The sequence below is a fragment of the Gossypium arboreum genome, chromosome 10 (assembly GCF_025698485.1).
Source record: "Gossypium arboreum isolate Shixiya-1 chromosome 10, ASM2569848v2, whole genome shotgun sequence".
NCBI lineage: Eukaryota > Viridiplantae > Streptophyta > Magnoliopsida > Malvales > Malvaceae > Gossypium > Gossypium arboreum.
Window position 1 is genome coordinate 5,144,671 of NC_069079.1, and position 23,575 is coordinate 5,168,245.

The following is a 23,575-nucleotide window of genomic DNA, read 5'->3' on the forward strand; positions in this document are numbered from 1 at the left end:
TCAAGAAAAAATATTGAAATAAATTTCTCTTTAAATCGGATCTATGATTACGAAACCATTGTTTCGATAACATTGAATTTAGGCCATTACAAAACTTTAAAGATAAGCCATATTCACATGGCTCAATATATATACATATTCAAAGTTGAACAAAATACATATTAGTCTATACATGCCATAAGTTCGAAAATAGACTTTTAAAAGTACCAAAAGTTGACGATAGTGTGGATGACTTTGATAACGATCCCCAACCTTGTAACTTACAACCAAAATCTATAAAACAGAATAATAAAAACACACACAGAGTAAGCTAACTTAGCTTAGTAAGCCTTAAGCAAAATAAACAACTCACTGAATAATAAAAACATTCAAACTAACCAAATTATATCAATAATGTTATACTTTAACATTTTAAGATACCTTGGCTGAATGTTCAAAAATCAATTATCTAACATCACATAAATATTTCCTATATAGCCGATTATACAAGATCAATTATATCATCACATAGACACTTACATATAGGGCCGAAGACACAAAATTTATTATATCATCACATGCGGCCGAATATATAAAAGTTAAATAAAATATCACATGTGACTTATAGTTCAAATTCAAAAGAACACCACATATGGCCGAATATGAATATTTAAGATAACTTCACATATATCCGAGTATACAATTTCAATATAAGTTCACAAGTAATCAAATACTAAAATTCAATATAACCTCACATGTAGCCGAATATACAAGTTCAATATAAGCTTACATGTACTTACCTATGTGGCCGAACGTATACAAGGTAATTTATCTCAATTTCACTTGCTCAATATCCACAATAATTTGAACTCTTATAATCGTAGACTTGTAAACAAATCACCGGTATAAAACCTGCTAGGCATAAGCCTGAATCACACATCGGCACATGGCCTGCTAAACCCAAGGTCTGATATTTATTCACCGGCAATAAGCCTGCTAGGCATAAAGCCCGATCAATGTCACCAACACAAGGCTTGCTAGGCTCAAAGCCCGAATATCCCAATTATAGAATCATTCCACAACATTTCATATATCGAATAGTCCAATATTCCATGTAACACATACACACTTTCAAGAGTTTTGAATCAGTTGAATAAAATTCAACCACATTAAATCTTTGATATATCACATTCGGCTAATACTAACAAATTATAAAATTTAAATCATCTTAATAGAAACAGTTTATATTCAAAATAAACCATGTTTAATTGCTTAAAGACTTACCTCGGATATCGATGGACATTAAAAATCGACTATACGACTATTTTTGTTTTTCCCCGATCTAAGTCCGATTTTATTTGTTCTTGATCTATATAATTTCAAATTAACCTCATTTAAATACAATTTCACTCAATTAAATCCAACAACACATAAATGGGCAAATTACCATTTTACCCCTAATATTTCATACTTTTACAAATTAGTCCTAATTGCACAAAACACAAACTACACCAAACCTCACAACAATGTAGTTCGGTTGAATTTTCAATATAGCCATACTAATCCATATATTTCTTCTATTTCACATTTTAATCCCTCAATTTATTGTTTTTGCAATTTAGTTCTAATAACTCAAAATCATCAAAAACTCCAATACAAAACATGTTAATCTAAAACATATTTTTGATATTTCATCCTCAAACATCACAAAACAAAAATATTCATCAATAGAATAACACAAAATATTCACTTAAATCAAAAATTCGAGCATGGGTCGAGTAGTATTTGAAGCAACGATCTCAAAAACGTAAAAATTATCAAAAATCGAAACAAAACATACCTTAATCTAGACAAAACTCTTGCCAAAACCTATCTTGGTGTTTTTCTTTTCTTTCCTTGATATATTCGGCCAAACTAAGCATAAAATGACATTATTTTATGTTTTATTTTAACATATTATAACATTTAATCTAATTACTTAATTAACCTTTGTTAAAATGTTATAATATTATTTATTCCATGACCATTGTCGTCCATTAGCTTAGTAGTGGCCCAATTACAACATAAAAACTTCATATTAAAAAGCATTAACAATTCAGCCGTCACACATTAAACCATCAAGTTTTCATTTTACGCGATTAAGCCATTTTTTTTAATTAAGCACACAAACAATCAAATTTTCATACGAAACTTTCACACATGCTAATTCACATATAAGAAACACGGAAAATAATATTTAAAATTTTTTCTGACTCGGATTCGTGGTCCCAAAACCACCGTTCCAATTAGGGTCTAAATCGAACTGTTACAACTCTCCCCCCTTAGGGATTTTCGTCCCCAAAAATCTTACCAATGAATAGGTTCGGATAACGCTCTTTTATTGTATCCTCTAGCTCCCACGTTGCTTCCTCAACTCCATGCTTATGCCACAAACTTTAACCAATGTAATTTTCTTATTTCGCAACTCTTTAATCTCGCGAACCAAAATACGAAACGGTCAGACTAATCAGGCTTAATCTCAACTTCAGTCGGACTAATCACGTGTGAAGGATCAGATCGATATCTACGAAGCATCGAGACATGAAATACATTATGAATCTTTTCTAGCTTAGGTGGCAATAGCAGTCTATACGCAACCGACCCAATCCTCTCTATAATCTCATACGGTCCAATAAATCTCAGACTCAATTTGCCTTTACGACCGAATCTGAGTATTTTCTTCCACGGTGAAACTTTCAAAAACATTCTATCTCTGATCTGAAACTCTATGTCTTAATGTATCAAATCTGCATACGATTTCTGAAGACCTAATGCTGCTTTAAAACTTTCACGGATCACTTTTACTTTCTCTCGGTTTCTTTGATCAAATCGACCCCATGTATCTTATTTTCACTGAGCTCAGTCCAGTACAAAGGTGTACGACATTTACGACCATACAAAGCTTCATAGGGTGCCATTTTGATACTTGATTGAAAGTTATTATTGTATGCAAATTCAATCAGAGGTAAGTATCGTTCCCATGTACCTTCGAACTCGAGAATGCAACATCTCAACATATCCTCAAGTATCTGAATAATTCGCTGGGATTGACCATCTGTCTGGGATGAAAAGTAGTACTAAAATGCAGTTTAGTACCTAATGCATCTTGCAGTTTCTTCCAAAATCATGACGTAAACCTTGGATCTCTATCTGAAACAATAGATACAGGCACACCATATAATCTCACGATCTGAGAAACATACAATTCAGCCAGTTTATCAAGTGAGTAATCTGTACGAACCGGAACAAAGTGAGCAGATTTAGTCAATCTATCTACAATAACCCAGATTGCATCTTTCTTTCTCGGTGTCAATGGTACACCGGATACAAAATCCATCTTGACTCTATCCCATTTCCATTCAGGTATCATGATCGGCTGAAGTAATCCAGAAGGTACCTGATGCTCGGCTTTTACTTGCTGACAGACTAAACATTTCGACACAAAGTCAGAAATGTCTCGTTTCATACCTTGCCACTAATAATGCTGTTTCAGATCATTATACATCTTAGTACTACCTGGATGAACAGATAATCGACTGTTGTAAGCTTCATCCAAGATCATCTAAATCAACTCTGTATTTCTCGAAACACATATTCGGTTTCTAAATCTCAAACAGTCATCAACATTAACTCGAAACTCTGAATCTACATTTGAATCACATTGAACCTGATAAATCATAATTTATATATATTTTTATCCCATGCTTAACATATTTATGGATGATTTCTCCTTAGATTTGGTGAATTCTATGCTCCTAATTTTTTAATTTCATGTTTTATACTTAGGTGAGCATTGGAAAGTAAAAACAGGTCAAAAACGGGCTGGACTTCCTCATACGGGCGTGTAACAAGGCCGTGTCTCTTTGGCAGGATCGAAGTACGACTTACACGGGTAGACTACACGTCTGTGCCTATTTAACAGCCTTGACCACGGGCTGGAGTAATCGCACACGGGTGTGTCACACGGGCGTGTGTCCCTGCCGAGCCCAAGTATAACCCTATTCAAAAAAGGCCAATTTTGAGGGATCTTAGGCATTCTAAAGCCTATTTAAACACCTGATGAGGCACATAGGAGGGGGGACACAGAGTAGGAGGCAAGGAATTACTCAAGAGAAGCCGATTGGTCCATTTCAGAAGCCAGATTCATCATCAAAACTGAAGATCTCCCTTTAATTTCCATTCAGGGGTTTTGGGTTTTCTTATTGTTTTGTAGTCATTATTCTTCTAAGATGTTTTCTTCTATAATTATGAACTAAACCCCCAAATACCTAAGAGGAATGAAACCTAAGAGGGATCTTGTTATTATTATCTGAATTGTATGATAAATATTTGACTTGTTCTTAATTATGTGTTCTTAATTCTTGTTTTAATATTCCAGGATATTGATTTGAGTTAATGCTCTTATTCAGAGGAGGAATAAACCCTGTCTAAGAGTAAATTTGCCATAATTAAGCGGAGTTGATTGCACGCCTAGAGATAGGGTGATAAGATTTTGCCGGATTAAGGTGAAACCTAATCAGAGGATCCATAGATCGAGTTAATGCAACACTAGGTGTTAATTAGAAAGAGATTTCAATTAATCAACCTCGGGTTAGACGTTATTAGTCTTGAGAAAGATAATACTATAACTTAGGGATTTCTACGGATCAAGTCAAATGAATAAATCGTCTAATTCAGAGTCAAATAACAAGTGAAGTCTAGGTGGATTTTTTCTTGGGTATTGTCTTAATCAATTGAATTTTCCCAAAAGTTTTTCCCCAATTTCTCTCTGTGCACCCTTAGTTTAGTTAATTAATTTAGATAAACAAATCTATTAATTTTTATGCTAGATAATAAAAAGAAAGTAATTACTAGTACACTTGGTTCCTCTGGGTTCGACAATCCGGTCTTGCTAAAGCTATACTACTATTCGATAGGTAAACTTGCCTTCATCGTGATAATAGTTAGTTTCAAGAACGCTTAATTATAAATTTTTAAAACCTGTCGCGAATATCACGTATCAGAACCCGTTTCACTATCAAATCATTGTCGATTTTCTGAGCTTCACAAATCTGCTGAACAAAAAACGGTATTGCTTTTAAATCAGCTATCATCACACCATCATTTGACATAGCTATATGTGCATTCATTGCACGTAAAGCAAACATTGATTTTCGGCTTAAAGCATCAGGAACCACATTAGCCTTTCCCGAGTGATAGTCAATCACAAATTCGTAGTCTTTTAGTAACTCTAACCATCGGCGTTGTCTCAAATTTAAATCTTTCTGAGTCATCAAGTACTTCAGACTTTTGTGATCAGAATAAACATGACATTTTTCACCGAACAAATAGTGGCGCCATATCTTCAACGCAAACACAATAGCTACCAATTCTAGATCATGCGTTGGATAAATCTTTTCATGCGATTTTAACTATCTCGAAGCATAAGCTATAACTTTTCCTTCCTGCATTAAAACACAGCCCAAACCATTTAAAGATGCATCACTATAGATAACAAATTCTTTACCCGATTTTGGCAGAACTAACACCGGAGCTTCGGTCAAAATAGCTTTCAACTGATCAAAACGTTTTTGGCACTTTTCTGACCACTCGAATTTGACATCTTTTTGCAGCAGCGTTGTCATCGGAGTTGCAATCATAAAGAAATCTTTCATAAACCGTCTATAGTAACCAACAAGTCCCAGAAAACTTTTGACTTCAGAAACGTTTCTCGGAGGTTTCCAATCGAGTATAGATGAAATCTTACTCGGATCAACTCGAATACCTGATGCTGAAACAACATGTCCCAGAAAGCTAACTTCGTGTAACCAGAACTCACATTTACTAAACTTCGTATACAACTGTTTTTCTCGTAAAGTCTGTAACACAAGTCTCAAATGCTCGGCATGTTCGGTTTTGTTATGAAAGTAGATCAGTATATCATCAATGAACTCAACTACAAACCGATCTAAATACTGCTTGAATATCAGATTCATCAAATCCATAAAAACAGAAGGTGCATTAGTAAGTCCGAACGGCATAACTAGAAACTCATAATGTCCGTACCTCGTTCAAAAAGCAGTTTTTGGCACATCGGAGTCTCTGACTCGCAACTGATAATAACTCGATCTCAAGTCTATGTTCGAAAACACTGAAGCCCCTATTAACTGATCGAATAAGTCGTCGATCTATGGCAACGAGTATTTATTCTTTATAGTCACTTTATTTAACTGGCGATAATCAATACACATTCTCATAGTTTCATCTTTCTTTTTCACAAATAGAACTGGTGCACCCCATGGAGAGAAACTCGGTCGTGCAAAACCTCTATCTATTAACTCTTGTAACTGTGCTTTTAATTCTTTTAATTCAGTAGGTGCCATCGATATGGAGCTATTAAAATCGGAGTCGTCCTCGGTACTAACTCAATACCAAACTCTACCTCTCAGATAAGTGGCAAACCCAGCAATTCTTCAGGAAACACATCCGGATACTCGTACACAACTGGTACAGATTCAATCTTCTTTTCAGTTACTTTACTATCAAGCACATAAGCAAGGTAAGCTTCTGTAATATCCCGAAAATTTTTACAGTAAAATATTATCCGTGATATAGTAAAATAAGGAAATAAAGTGATAAAAAGGGAAATTTTGAGTTATGTCAATATTGGGAAGTATATTATGATATATTAATTCAAGAAACGACTAAATTGTAAAAGTGAGAAAAGTTTTGTTGTACAAGAGTAAATACTAAAAATTTAAAGGGTTAAAGTGTAAATATAAAAAATTTGAAGGACCAATAGTGTAAATATTTTAAGGGTGGAATGATCTAGAAACTAAGGAAAATGGATGAATTATGACCAAATTGAATAGATGAATAACTATGAGGGACTAAACTACAATTTTACCAAATTTTCAATTGGAAGAGAGAGAAATCTAGAAAATAATAATGATGCTAGAGATATTTTGATATTTTATAATTATTTAATTAGATAAATATTATTTTATTAATATTTTAATAATATATTTTATTATTATTTTATTAGTATATAAAGAAAGAAAGATGAGAAATTCTCATCCATATTTCCCATGCACTAACGTGAAAGAAAAAGAAAGAAAAAAAAATTTTACTTTCTTTACAATTTGGTCTTTTACCAAAAATTCACCATTTTCACCCAAAATCAAAAGAATTTCCATAGCTATCAAGAGAGAAAATGTTAAGGAGACCATGGGGAGTTAGAATATCAAGTTGGATTCAAGAAATAGAAGCTGGAGGAAAGAGAAAATCAAGTTAAAGATTAGTATCAATAGAACAAGGTAAGTATATCAAGATTTCAATATGTTTTTAAGTTTGTTATTATTGACAAAGCATGGAAATAATGTTATAGTAGAGTTTTCTTACATAAGGTCCTATGTTCTTGATATGTTAGTGAAGAGAAAATAAGAGAAAGTGATGAGAAATGGTGTAGAAAAAGAAAATAAGGGTGTTATAACATGGTAATTAACATCTTGTACTAAAATAGTTTTGGACAGCAGCAGTAGTCTAACTTTGAAAAATCATCAAAAATTTTAGAAATCTAATTATAGGATGAATAAAATATTAAATTAAATCTTATTAAGTCTACTTTCTTATAGAAGAAATTATGTAAGCAATGGAATTATAAATCATGAGATATAATAAATTTTGTGAGACAAGGTCAGAATGATTTTGGGTTCCCCTGTTCTGACTTTGGAAAATCATAAAAAAATTGGAGAAAAATAATTATAAGCTTAAATTTATATGTTTAGAATACTAAATGAGTTATTTTCAATAGAAACAAACGGAAAAATCATTTGAATTCTGTACGAGGAGATAATTAATTTTTAGTGAAGAAGGGTCAAAACTGTCAGACAGCAGAACAGGGGTAACTTTAAAGAATAAAATGTACTTATTGGCTAAACCAAAAATTCTGAAAATTTTATGGTAATAATATATATGAGTCTAGTTTTAGGTAAAATTAGTGGATCTTAATTTGGAGTTCTATAGCTCCAGATATGAATAATTTAGTGACTATGACACAGATGAACAGCTTGAATATTCATAAAAGTAAATAATAAAAAATATATAGATAATGTTACTTACAAGTGTGTTATATACATTAAGGATGTGGAATGGAGTGGAGGAGGAGGAAAACATATATGAATATTCATTTAGCATGGCTAATTTGCATATTTTAGGCTCAGGGACTAAATTGAATAAAAGTAAAACTTTATGGGCAATTTTTTAAAAATGTCAAAAATGACCAAATTGAATGAAATGGATTAATTTTATTATTTAAATTACAAAATTGAATGAAATTATTAATTTAGTTCAAGATAGGGGAAAACATGTTTTAGGGATTAAATTGAAAAGTGTTAAAATTATGGAAAATTCTGATATTTTATAGAATTCATGGATTGTTATCAATATGTATGACAATAGTAGCTGGAAATAAGGATTAAATTGCAAGAATTTTATTTTCCTGACCCTAAGGATGAAATCGTCATTAATTAAAAGATTAGGGGCAAAATGGTAATTTTTCCTAGAGCATTAATTAAATGCATTAGAATATGAAATGAATGAAAATGATGATCAAATTTATTTATAAAGATCCGGACGACTCAAATATGAGACTTGATCGTGGAAAAGAAAAGATATAGGATTAATGAAATTATAAACACAAACAAGTAATGAGGTAAGTTTGTGTAACCTGAATTGTATTTTAAATACTTGAAAAATGTGGTTATGTGATAAAAATATGATTTGAATGTTCAATTCATGATAATTGATGAAATATTGCTAATACTCAATATAAATTGAAAATAAATCCCGGTTGAATGAAAGGAAAATTCAATGGATCTTTGAAAAGGAATTGACGGTAAAAAGGATCTAGCCCGGACGGGTGATCCTATTCTGATATAGCCCTCCCAAAGAATACGTGTAAAATAGATTTAGATCGGACGAGTAATCCGAATTAGGGTCTAAATTTAGCCTGGACTGGTAATTCAGACCAAGCTCATTAGAGTAGTTGTCGTTGCAGGGGATTTAGCCTGGACTGGTAATCCCAACCATACTCTATGAGTTTATATTACGAGATTTAGCCTGACCGGTAATCCCATCGTAAGGATGAGGTTCATGGAGTGTGCTCTCGATATGAAATGTGTAAGACCATGGTTGAAAGATACCATGGCAACCTGATATGAAATGTGTAAGACCATGGTTGAAAGATACCATGGCAACCTGATATGAAATGAATAAGACCATGGTTGAAAGATACCATGGCAATGTGATATGAAATGAATAAGACCATGGTTGAAAGATACCATGGCAACGTGACATGAAAAGAATAAGACTATGGTTGAAAGATACCATGGCAACATGATAGAAAATGAGTAAGACCATAGCAGAAAGACACTATGGCATCATGTCAAAGATAAATAAGACCGTGGATGGGAGACATTATGACATCTATTGAACAATTGATATTCAGGTAATACGTATCAGATGACGAATGGTTATATGAAATGGTTGTGTGAAATGTTTACAAGAACTGGTCATATGGAAATATATGTACAAAATAGTTGTATGAAATAATTATGAAGATAGATAAACGAAATAAGTATAAGTACATGGAATATAATTTATGTTAAGTTTGATATAAATTATTACTGGAATAAATACACATAAAATATATGGAAATGATGGAGCATGAAATATTGATATAATGAAATGAATGATATATGCTTATGAAGAAACGGTAAGAGTATGATATGTTTCATGACATGTACATATATGATTATCTTTGATATGTTGATACAAGGAAATTATGTAAGTTGAGACTATTATTAAACTCAAGTGCGATATGTCGAGAAAATCAGTATATCAATGTTGAATTTAGATGAAATATGTGCAAGTATACTAACAATGATGTTGTTTGACGCTTAGACAAGTGCCAAGCTATTGATTGAATGGTAACATGTTTAATTATAAGGAGCATTGAAATAGTAAGCACTTAGATGAAAATAAAATTTAAAATTTTTCGAAATTTTTGTTCTATTATCCTGATTTAATTCCGGTTGGTTTCTAATGTATGTTTGGGGCTTCGACGGCCCAATAGAGAGACGTTATGATTATTTTCAAAATATGAATAATAAATGACTCAGAATTTGTAACAACCCGAATTTTACTGTTACCGAAAAAGTGTATTTTCGGGTCTCCATTTCTGCAAAACGGATTCAGTAAATATTTATTAAAAATATTTACGAAGTAAAATGAGTGGTTAATTAGAGTTTAATTAAGTGAATTTAATTTAATTAAGAGTAATTAAGAAAATGACTAAATTGAATAAAGGATGAAAGTTAAATTGTAGATTAAAAGAAAATGAAGAGGACCAAAATGGAAATTATGCCATTTGTCCTAAGTGAGATGACATAAACATAAAAATCGAGATTTTATGTGTTAAAATATATATTAAATTATTATTATTAAAAGTAAAGTAAATAAAAAGGAAATAAAGGAAAGAAACAAAAGAATAAAAAGAAGGAAGGAAACAGAATAGCAGGAAACGAAACAGAGAAGAAACAGGGGAGAAAGAAAGAAAGAAAAGAAAAAGGGAAAATAAGGTTTTAAAGGTTCCAAGTTAATTTGGTAAGTCAATTTAGCCCATTTTCTTATGATTTTTGAGTTTTTTTGGAATCCTAGAGATAAATAGTACTTGTTTTAAGTAGAAATTTTGAAAGTCATTAGATTTCTAAGTTTGGTTCATGTTGAATAAAATGATGGAATTGGGGGGTTATTTGATAGAAATTTTGATTGGAATTGAATAAAGGATTGAATCGTAAACTAAGCTATAAGTTTTGAGTTTTAGGGATTAAATGGAAATAAATTCGAAATTATGAAAATATGCTGGAAATTTAATAGTTAAGTATGAGTTTGGACAAAATTTGAATAGAAATAAAGTATGAATTAAGATAGAAAATTAAGAGAATTTAGTTAGGATTAAATTGAAATTAAAGTAAATCAACATTTTGCACTAAAACTGCTTTAGACAGCAGCAGTAGTCTAACTTTGAAAAATCATAAAAAATTATAGAAATCGAATTAGAAGATGAATAAAATATGAAATTAAATCTTATTGAGTCTAGTTTCTTATAGAAGAAACGATATAAGCAATTGAATTGTAAATTATGAGATATAATGAATTTTGTAAGACAAAGTCAACGGGAGTTAGCTCGAAAATTATGGTTTGTATTTCTATAATCTGAACTTAGTTATTATTTGTTATATTTATATACATATTGCAATTGTTAGTGTTAGAATTATGATGTTTTACAATTGGAATGGATTGATTTTGGTATGCGATGAATTTATTGAATTTATATTGATTGAAATTATTTTGATTGAATTTATATTGATTGAATTATATAATATACATGATTTATGTAGAAATTTGAATATTGAATAAATGTTATTTTGAAAAATATATTGATTGGAAATATGAGGAAATTGATATGAATATATGAGATTGTGATATTTGAATATTTGATATTGAAAAGTGAATTGAATTGTATTGAATTATGAATTAATGTGAATAATTGAAATATATTGTTGAATTGAATGAAATTGTATGAATTGTGAAAATGGGTGAATATATGTGATTATCGAATGGTATATTGATGAAAGAATTATTAAATTGAGAAAGTGAATGAAATACCCTATTAACTAGTCGGCTGAGTCGGATATAATTGGCATGCCATAGGATCTAGAAGTGTATGGGATTTGCTTGGCTTTATCGATCGTGCACTTTATGTGTCGTATTTCGTGCACCTCGTGTGTCGTATCGTGCACCTCGTGTGTCGTTTTAGGCACTTTATGTGTCGATAACGATCAGGTACTATGTACCGTTCTAGGCACAATGTGCCGTCTCGGTGTGTTTGGGTTGAATCTGTATCCGCCAAAGTCCGGGTTTGTTAATAGGGTAAATAAGTGAAAGATAAATCGAATAAATTTGATTGATCAAGCTATTGAAATGAAACGAGAAATTGAATTGAGAATTGAAAATTTAGATATGAAATTGAAAATATGAACCAAAGGTTCATGAAATGATTGGAGTTCGAATTGATGATATATGATGCCACTTGATGAATTGAAATGTGATTTGAGATATATGAATCGTATGTATATACTGAAAGCTATCAGGGATAGTAAGTTGATACGATATAAATGAAATTGACTGTTATTGAAATGAATTAAAATGGAATATAATTGATAAGTATATAGTTGAATATAGTTTAATGATATTGAATTGTGAGTAAATTAAGGAAGGCTATACCGAATAGTAAGTGAAAGAACGGAGTAAATAGTAATGGATTTATTTAAGAATTGAACAATTATGTTATTGTGTTTATTATATGAACTGTATAAAATTTATATGGTAAGTAGTTGAAATTTATCTATGAATAAATAATTGAATAATTGTAATTATTATTATGATCTTAAGTATTTGTTATATTATTAATTGTTCGGATTATAGAAATACCATTGAGTATACCATACTCATTGTCGGTTTGTTTCGTCATGCAGTTAAGTAAAGATAGTACGTTGAATCAGATCCCAAGACGATCCCGAATTCATTAAGGTAAAGTATGTTGAGTATTGATAATGGCATGTACCTAGGACGTTTTATGAGAGTCATTTAGGTTATAGAAGTATTGATGAAATGAGTAAATTATGGTTGGCAACGGTATGTAATATGAATTTTGAAATTTACTAAGAATTCGTAGTGATTCTAAATTAGTCCCGAATTGAATTTACTGTTCATATTAGACCGCGAGGGCCCATTAAAGGGACGACATCTTAAAACTAGGATGTGTGTGAATATTTATTTTAATTAATGACTGGAATTGGACTGTACTGACTGGTAATGTCTCGTAACCTTGTTCTGGTGACGGTATAGGGTTAGGGGACGTTACAGAATTATCTGAAAATGTTCAGTAAACTCTGGTAATGCCTCGTACTCTATTCCGGCAATGGATACAAGTAGGGGGTGTTACAGCTTCACAACCTTTTCTCACATATTTTCAAGCTAACATCGAAGATAGTACCGCTGGTAAACCATTCAGATCATTAGATTCAATCTGAATAATCTCGTTGTTCTGACATCTCAAATCAATGGTCTTTCTTTTGCAATTAACAACAGCATCGTGCAAAGTTAGCCAATCCATACCCAAAATTATATCAAACTCATCGAAAGATAACAACATCAAATCGGCCAGAAACCATGAATCCCGAATCATCAACACGCAATTCTTACACACTTTGTCAACCAGAACACACCGACCCAGGGGGTTTGACACTCGAATCACAAACTCAGTAGACTCAACAGGCAAAGTCTTACTGGATACTAATGTTTTACACACATATGAATGAGTTGAACCAGGATCAATCAATGCAATAACACTAATATCATAAAGAGTGAAAGTACCGATAATAACATCTAGAGAAGAAGCCTTCTCGCGAGCTTGTATAGCATATGCTCTGGCAGGTGCACGAGCCTCATATGTGGCCGAATATATAAAAGTTAAATAAAATATCACATGTAACTTATAGTTCAAATTCAAAAAAACATCACATATGGCCGAATATGCATATTTAAGATAACTTCACATATATCCGAGTATACAATTTCAATATAAGTTCACATGTAATCGAATACTAAAATTCAATATAACCTCACATGCAGCCGAATATACAAGTTCAATATAAGCTTACATGTACTTACCTATGTGGCCGAACATATACAAGGTAATTTATCTGAATTTCACTTGCTCAATATCCATAATAATTTGAACTCTTATAATCACAGACTTGTAAACAAATCACCTGTATAAAACCTGCTAGGCATAAGCCTGAATCACACACCGGCACAAGGCCTGTTAGACCCAAGGTCTGATATTTATTCACCGGCAATAAGCCTGCTAGGCATAAAGCCCGATTAATGTCACCAGCACAAGGCTTGCTAGGTTCAAAGCCTGAATATCCCAATTATAGAATCATTCCACAACATTTCATATATCGAATAGTCCAATATTCCATGTAACACATACACACTTTCAATAGTTTTGAATCAGTTGAATAAAATTCAACCACATTAAATCTTTGATATATCACATTCGGCTAATACTAAAAAATTATAAATTCTAAATCATCTTAATAGAAACAGTTTATATTCAAAATAAACCATGTTTAATTGCTTAAAGACTTACCTCGGATATCGACGGACGTTACAAATCAGCTATTCGACTATTTTTGTTTTTCCCCGATCTAAGTCCGATTTCCTTTGTTCTTGATCTATATAATTTCAAATTAACCTCATTTAAACACAATTTCACTCAATTAAATCCAACAACACATAAATGGGCAAATTACCATTTTACCACTGATATTTCATGCTTTTACAAATTAGTCCTAATTGCACAAAACACAAAATACACCAAATCTCACAATAATGTAGTTGGGCCGAATTTTCCATATAACGATACTAATCCATATATTTCTTCTATTTCACATTTTAATCTCTCAATTTGTTATTTTTTCAATTTAGTCCTAATAACTCAAAATCATCAAAAACTCTAATACAAAACATATTAATCTAAAACATATTTTTGATATTTCATCATCAAACATCACAAAACACAAATATTCATAAATAGCATAACACAAAATATTCACTGAAATCAAAAATTCGAGCATGGGTCAGGTAGTATTCGAAGCAACGATCTCAAAAACGTAAAAATTATCAAATACCGAAACAAAACATACCTTAATCTAGCCAAACTCTTGCCGAAACCTATCTTGGTGTTTTTCTTTTCTTTCCTTGATATATTAGGCCAAACTAAGCATAAAATGACATTATATTATGTTTTATTTTAACATATTATAACATTTAATCTAATTACCTAATTAACCTTTGTTAAAATGTTATAATATTATTTATTCCATGACCATTGCCGTCCATTAGCTTAGTAGTGGTCCAATTACAACATAAAAACTTCATATTAAAAAGACATTAATAATTCAGTCGTCACACATTAAACCATCAAGTTTTCATTTTACGCGATTAAGCCCTTTTTTTTTTTAATTAAGCACACAAACAATCAAATTTTCATACGAAACTTTCACACATGCTAATTCACATATAATAAACACGAAAAATAATATTTAAAAAATTTTCTGACTTAAATTCGTGGTCTCGAAACTACCGTTCCGATTAGGGTCTAAATCAAACTGTTACAATTCACTCGCTTTTGAGCAGCAGTGCTTTGAGCGGTTCGACAGCATCGATGCCACTCTTGACAGATTTGCCACCACCTCCACATCTCTCCTTCAGCACCATCGACCCACGAGGCATTTGATGATGAAGACCTTTGAGTTCTTTTATTTTACTATTATTTTTATTTTTATTCTTATTTAAATTTTATTTTGTCTCTTATTTATTTTTGAAGACTTCTGTTTTCTATTTTGAACCATGTTTATCTTTATCATGTGATCCCTTAATTCTCTTCCACAGTGGTGTTAATTTTCTTATTAGTAACTCAGAATCATGCCTTTTATTTGGCTTTCTCCACAATTCTTGCTTTCGCTCTTCCAATGATTTCATCCGAAAATTCAGGGCAGTTTCGCTTCTCTTCCTTTCTTTTGATATTATAATTCTATTGTTATTATATATCTTTGTACATTGAGGACAATGTATATCTTAAGTGTGGGGAGGTTATTTATGTGCTTATCAGAAAATCCCTGAATTTTTATCTTGTTCTCAAATAATTTTCTCATATCATTATTAGAGTAAATTCTGATTGATTTATGATTTTTATTGATATGTTTTGAATTAGATCATAGGTAACTATACATTGATTGCTTAAACTCTAAAGACATTAGAGAATCAAGCATGATAAATTGACTTTTGAGAACTAAATTGCTAGGTTATTTCCCTGAATTGAGGTATTATCTTGAAGTTTCAAATTTACAAGATTGACATCAAATACCCATAATTTTTGTGAGATTTTGAGCCTTTTAGAGCATATATCTTTCTTGCTCACTGATTTTATTAGTTATGCATGTGTCAACATTAATTTGTTATTCTAGAACTTGCTTCGATTATGCATGTCGGGACCACACCTTTGATTTGATATACTAAAATGATAAAGGCACTTAGGTTTTAACCTATTTACCTTATAAAAAGTCTACCCATATAATTGACCCTTAGTGAACCCCTTTGGGCCTTAACTATTATTTCTTGACTTTCCCCTTAATATTAACCCACAACTTAACCCTTTTTGATTCATTAAGAATTTCTCCATTTTTATTGACTCCCTTTTTATCGAGATTTAATTTGATTAGTTACCTAATTATTTTCGTTCATTCCAGTTGTTGAATTATTTCTTATTATGTATTTTCCATTATTGTACTTGTTCTTATTCTTAATAAAAAAATGTATATTCATTCAAATTACATATTGTTCTAAAAGAGCTTGGATAAGTTATCATATTGAGAGAAAAGCTCCCTTCATGAGTTTTGGTTAGTGTTAATTCTGGCACTTATTTGTAATTCAGTGATTAGCTTTGTTTTTCTAAGTTTGGTAATCTATTAAATTAATCTCGATTCTAACCCTCTTTTGCAGCCTTTATCCACACCTTTAACCCAAGCCCCATTACAACCTTATTAAAGACCTTTTGATTTGTATATCATTTCATTATAGTGGTGGAGATTTGATTTTCATGCAAGCCTATGGTAATAACTTTCCATGTTTGACTATTGAGTGTTTAATTATTGAACCCTAAACACCTTGAGTGATTTGAGTGAATCATTAGTGAGGATGTCAACCTTGTCAATTTGGAATTAAAGGTTATTACTTAGATAAAAGGGGATACCTATGATTTTATGATTGAATGCTCAATTTGGATTGTTTGAAACTTTAATGTTCTTATAGTTAAGCTCTTAACGTATGATTACTTATGGATTATTTCGAACATTATTAGTGAGAATTATAAGTTGAAAAGAACTTATTTTAATTGTGAGTTGAGTGTTTTGCTTGAGGACAAGCAAATGCTTAAGTGTGGGGATATTTGATAAATCGTAATATATACATATTTTTACCCCATGCTTGACATATTTATGGATGATTTTTCCTTGGTTTTATTGAATTCGATGCTCCTAATCCCTTAATTTCATGTTTTATACTCAGGAGAGCTTAGGATAGCAAAAAGAGCAAAAACGGGCCAAAAATGGACAAATTGGGCCTAAATCAGTGTTTCACACGGCCTAGGCACTTCCACACGAGTGATCCACACGCCCGTGTGTCATGACCGTGTCGATATTAATCCAAGTCAGAATTGCGCACGGCCTGAGCTCCTTCACACGGGCATGGCATACGGCCGTGTCCCTATCGAGCCCAAGTCTAGTTCTACTCGGAAAAGGGCACTTTTGAGGGTTTTGAAGCATTCTAAAGCCTATATAAACACCCTAGAAGAGGATTAAAGGGGAGACGCAAAGTAGAAGGCAGAAAATACTCAAAGACAGCCATCAGAATCAGCTCGGGAGGAGGATCTACATCAAGACTGAAGATTTCCATCCAATTTCCTAGAAGTTATTTGGGTTTCTTTATGTTTTGTTGTTTCCCAAATTTTGAGATGTTTTCCATTACTATTATGAACTAAACTCCCTAAATACCTAAGGGAGGTAAAACTTAAGATGGATCTTATTATTATTTGAGTTATATGATAAATACTTGTTCTTATTCTTAATTGTGAATTTAACCCTTGTTTTAATATTCCAGGATATTAATTCAGGTTTTTGATATGCTTATTCGGTGGAACAGAAGTCCTTGTTTAAGAGTAGATCATTCATAATTAAGCAGAGTTGCATGCAATTCTAGAGATAGGACGACATAAATATGTTGGATTAGAGTCAAATCTAATAAGAGAATCCATGGATTGAGTTAATGCGACAATAGGGGTTTTAATTAGAAAGAGATTTCAATTAATCAACCTAGAGTCAGTTGCTTTTAGTCTTGAGAGAGATATTAACATAAATCAGGGATTTCTATGGATTAAGTCAAGTGAAAAAAGGTAATAAGTGAAGTCTAGGTGGATTCTTCCTTGGGTATTGTCTTCTCTATCAGTTTTCCAAGAAGTATTTTTCAATTTTAATCTCTGTCGTAATCTTAGTTAATTAGATAATTAGTTTTAGATAAAACATTCTCTTAATTTTTTAGCTTAGATAATAAAAAGATAGTAATTACTAGTACTTTTAGTCCTCATGGATACGATATTTTCGGTCTTACCATAACTAGACTACTGTTCGATAGGTACGCTTGCCTTAAGTCAAATTTTTAGTTAGTTTTACGGCCATCAAAGATAGATGCATCCAACGTCCATAGAGATGGTTGTGGATTTCAAGATTATACATCCACAATGGAGTGGGGCGGATGATGGAAGAACGTGTACCAACTGTGTAACGGTGGTGGATTTAGTAACATCCACCCGTCCTGCTTCATTACCATCTCTATTTATCATTGACTGTCACCTATGTTTATTATGGTCAGACATGGTTTGATTTGGGTTTATTAGTATAGAGGAAAAGATAGAACATGCTGGGGAAGATGAAGTGCATTGTGGTAGGGAAGAAAAAGTAGGGAATGATGGTAAAGAAGTACACAACTTGGATTTAAAGATGTTGACTTAGTGTAGATCCATTCATTTTATTTATATTTTTTATCACATGTGGAATTTTGAAAAATTAGGTGGAAAAAACATAAATCCATGTCAACTTTGTGTTAGTGTTTTAACGGATTTTAATGATGGGTGACTAAAATATTTGATTTTGTATAATTTAGTGATCAAAATAAAACAAGTTAAAAGTTCAATAACTAAAATAGAATGTGATCATTACGTTTGTGATTATTTCTATACTTTACCCTAAATATTATTTTTAATTAGATATATATTATTTTTTAATTAGTAGGGATCATTGATACGATATGAAAAATTCATACAATAATTTCACACGCTTTGCTAGTAAAAGTTTTGCTTTCCAAATGTCCCATTAGCACATTTATTTTCCCCAATAATGTTTTAAAAGTGTGCAAAAATAGGTTGTGCCAAAAGGATTGGAGAGATGAAAATTGCAAGGTTAATTTTGGTAATAAATGGATGCTCAACCGGCCAAGGTTTTATTATACAGATTAGATATTCTTCTATTAATATGTATTAGCCTTTCTTTATTAAGCCCTAAATTGACGTCGCATGTCCAAAGCTCTTGAATCAATGTGACTTTAGACCAAACCAATCCAATTAGCTCTCAAAATCATCAAATAAACGGAAGCTTAGTTGTCCAAAAATTATACTCCACATTCTCAATTAGGGTTATAAACTAGTCAGAGTCAAGCTTAAGCTTGAGCTTGACTCTAAATTCAAAGTTCGATACTAAGTTTGAGCTCGATTAAATATTATTTTCTAAGCTTGATATTTAATTAACTCAAGTTCAGTTAAGCTCGTTTATCATTTTTTGTATTTAAACTATAATTTTAGCTCAATTAAGCTTGTTTGTAATTAAGTTTTTTCAATATAATAAGGGTGAAAATATAATTTTATAATATAAAAATATTAAATACAAAGTTAAATTAGGTTCACAGGTGTAGGTATAATAGTTGCCCCACAATATAATGAGTGTAGGTATAAAGTGATATTTTTTAAGATGTTGGCCATTTGCGATCCACGCTTCACTTTAGTGGGATTTGTCCTGATTGTTGCAAGGTGATTTGTGTTATTATTTGGCATTTGCCTTTCTAAGGTTTGTTTTCCTCAAGAACATAGGTATTTAGACTTAAAATTTTGGTATATTTTTTTTGTATTCTGAATTTTGAAAAATCTTGAATTGATGAAATAAATGTTGATTTAACAAGAGTGTGATTTCAAGTAGGATGTGCATTATAATTGGTAGTGTTTGGGCAGTAGGTCATGTGTTACCTTCTTATTGGACCCAAAGGGCAATTTTTCAAAGTTGTTCTATCATGTGCTTAAGGCGTTATTGCATGATCATGAAACTACTGGAGCACGTTTTTAGCACATTGGTTCTTTGTAAAAGGGTTGCTTATTTTGGATGTTCAAAATTGCACTATTTTTGTCTGTTTCATTTGCAAAGGCTTTTCATTTACAAAGGTGCTTGAAGCGTATTGTATGGCTCCTAGGCAACTTACAAGGCTATCTTGGTGGAACCTAGTGGCTTTCTTCTTATATTGCCATGTTCGCAAAGAGCTTTCTCTTTTAGTTATTTTTCAAAATCTGTTCAACTTGACCTTTGTAGACAAAAAAAAAAAGATTGATGTATGTAGGGTATGTTGTAATTCACGAAAATACAAAGTAAGAGAGGGTTGATTAACAAGCACATGCTCAATAAATTTATGAGCAATAGTTGTCTCAATAAGGAGAAGTACATACTCATCTCCCATTGATTTGCGAGTTTCCTTTCCCTTAAGGTGGAATCTTTTAAGGAACATGATTTTTAATGTAATGCCTCCATGGAATAAGGATTTCACAGAAGGTAGTTCGAACAAGTGCATCAAGGCTTCCTTTTGGAGGTAGAGAGGCTAATGCATCAAGGCTTCCCTTTGGAGGTAGAGAGGCTAATCACGTTGAGGAATGTTTAGCTCCCCTTTTTGGAGGGTAAAAGTCTTAACGGCTATAAGGAAGAGGATTTGGAGATAGGGCTTACTAATGAAAAGCATGTGGCCCAATTATCTTGATAGCAATGATTTTCTCAAAAAAAAATTCTATCAAACTAGGAATGAGATGTTGGAATCTAGTGCCCTTGGTGTAGTATTTTTGCCTATATGTACTTGTATTTTTCAAACAAACTGGCTTAATAAAACATTCATCAGTTTTATTTATATCTTTTGTATATTATCTTCAATGGTTTTTGTACGCAAAACAAATGAAAAGCAAATATTGATTCATTGATTATCTAACGTTTAACTAATAGTAAGTAATATTACGTGGTCGGATTGTAATACGAAAAGATGATTTATTAGCAGATGATCTAAACACGTCCTTAGCCTAATCGAGATTGAGCAAATAGACTGAAAGACTAATATATTGTCTATCAAGTCCAACTAAAGAGGTACATTGTCTTGGGTATTGGAGCAAATGACTCCTAGAAGATAGAGACATAGATGTGACTTACTAGATTGACAATACATTGGAGAGGTGCTAAGTAGAATAGATCTTAAATCCATTTATGGATTTATTCACTTGTGATGTTCATAACGTGACATACCTTAATCCTGAGAGGATGATGGACTATTTATGTGTGACTTGTATACTTTTGTATAAATGAAAGCGTAAGTTCAAATAGATAATTAACCGAAAGTTGTGCGTTGGGTATACAACTTTTGCAATATGTAACATCATACCACAATAGTGAAATTCATATCCCAATAAGGGTAAATGATATCTTCTCATCAGTATTACATGATAAATGAAAAGTAAACATGGCCATCAGTATTACTTGAGAATTTTTGTAGTGAACTCGGACTCAACTCAACGAGCTCGGGCGTTCGCATCCATAAGTGAACTCGGACTCAACTCAACGAGCTCGGATGCCTAGTTACATCTCACGAACTCGGACTCAACTCAACGAGTTCGAACATTCGCATCCATAAGTGAACTCGGACTCAACTCAACGAGTTCGGATGCTCAACCATCCTAGTGACATGTCACTTGTATCCTAATCTATTCCTAAGGTTCAAACGGGATTTTCCTCGAACACATATCCTTGCCATCTTCCGTAAAATACCGAAACCAATACTCGGTAGCACTTTATATTTAACAGATAATACACATAACTTGCATTTTATTCGAAAATAACCACAAATCATATATTTCATGATAAAAATCAGCATATCATATATTTAACATCAATAACTTAAAAATAACAATTATGCTACATTATTTACACATGAACTTACCTCGATACCACAAAGGTGAAAAAAAAAAGACGTAATTATCCCTTAATCGATTTCTTTCCGTTCTAGGTCCAAATCTCGATTTTCATCATCTAAAATATCACATTCAACTTATTAAAACAATGTACTGATCAAATTAGTCCATTGACACACTTGGGCAATTTTTTACAATTTTGCCCCTATATTTTGCCAAAATTACTAAATTACCCCTAGGCTCGTAAAATAATTTTTATCACATTTATTTACTCCTTGAGTCTAGATGAACCATTTTCATAACTATAGCAACTCATAATTTCAACTATTTCACACATTTACAACTCATTTTACAACTTAGCAATCTAGCCCTTTTTAAGGTGTTTTCATGCAATTTCTTTCACAAAAGTTGTTTATTAGACAACTAGGACTCATAATCTTCCATAAAAACACAGCAAACAACACATTTACTCTCATGGCAAAACCCTAGACTCTTCATCATTTTGCAAAATAGTCCCCTCTTATGAAAGCTCATGCTTTAGGGGTTCCAAAAATGTAAAAATCATCAAGCAAAGGCATTAAAATCACTTACAAGCAAGGGAAATATGTTGCTGAAATTTTCCAGCTTCAAAGCCCTTTCTTTGCTGCATATTTCGGTGAAGGAGAAGAGAAAAATGATAGCTTTTTCTTTTTGATTTGTTAATAATAAAACTAGTCAAAATTGGTGACCAAATTTCACCTAATTTTGACTTTTCAACAATTTTGTCTCCCATGGCCGGCCATCACAATTTCAATGGCCTAATTTCACTTTAAATACCCCCAATTTAAGATACAAGGCAATTTAATACCTTTAGGTATTAAAACACAACTTTTACCTTTTACGCGATTTAGTGCTTTTTCGAAATTGGACTAGAAATTGCTAAAATTAACTTACCAAAATTTACATGCACTTATAAAATTATATTATAACACATAAAATAATACTAAAATAATTTTCTCTAGCCTCGAAATAGTGGTCCCGAAACCACTGTTTCGACTAGGCCCAAAATCGGGCTGTTACAGAACGAATTTATCCCAAAGAGATTAATGATATCCTATGAGGGTAACATACTTATGTCAATGTCATTTGACGAGTACTTATTAAGTAGCTTTTGTAATGATATATAATAAAGAAGAGCTATGTCCCGGTATTTTAGTGGAATGACTTCGTGACTAAATGATGTTGTAGTTGATAGGTGAAAAGCTGAAACTTAATTATAAATTATTTAAGTCCTAATTATATATATCTAATTGGTCCCTTCGCTAACTCGAGATAACAAAAAACAAATTGCATGTAAGAACCAATAATATAAAATAAATGAAAACGATGAAGTAAGAGAAATAGATTGCATGTATTACTATTCGCAATGGATGTGTTTTCTCAATAAGTAAAAAGATAACTTAAGAATTAATTTAAGGTTATTCAAAATGTTATTTAATTAATTATAATTACATAATTAAATTTCGAATATGGAATTAAATTAATTACAATATTATGAATTTGTTGAATAAAGAAATTAAATATATTTTT

At 31.8% G+C, this 23,575-nt stretch overlaps 1 long non-coding RNA gene across 1 annotated transcript; it reads right to left on the reverse strand.

Annotated features, from left to right (window-relative positions):
* Nucleotides 1–257: 257 nt before the first annotated feature.
* LOC128282597 (uncharacterized) lies at nt 258–22,728 on the reverse strand. Its single transcript, XR_008272922.1, has 4 exons — nt 22,598–22,728; nt 22,036–22,124; nt 14,279–14,363; nt 258–273 (listed from the first exon to the last, which is right to left on the reverse strand). It is a non-coding gene; the product is annotated as an uncharacterized LOC128282597 (long non-coding RNA).
* Nucleotides 22,729–23,575: the final 847 nt, after the last annotated feature.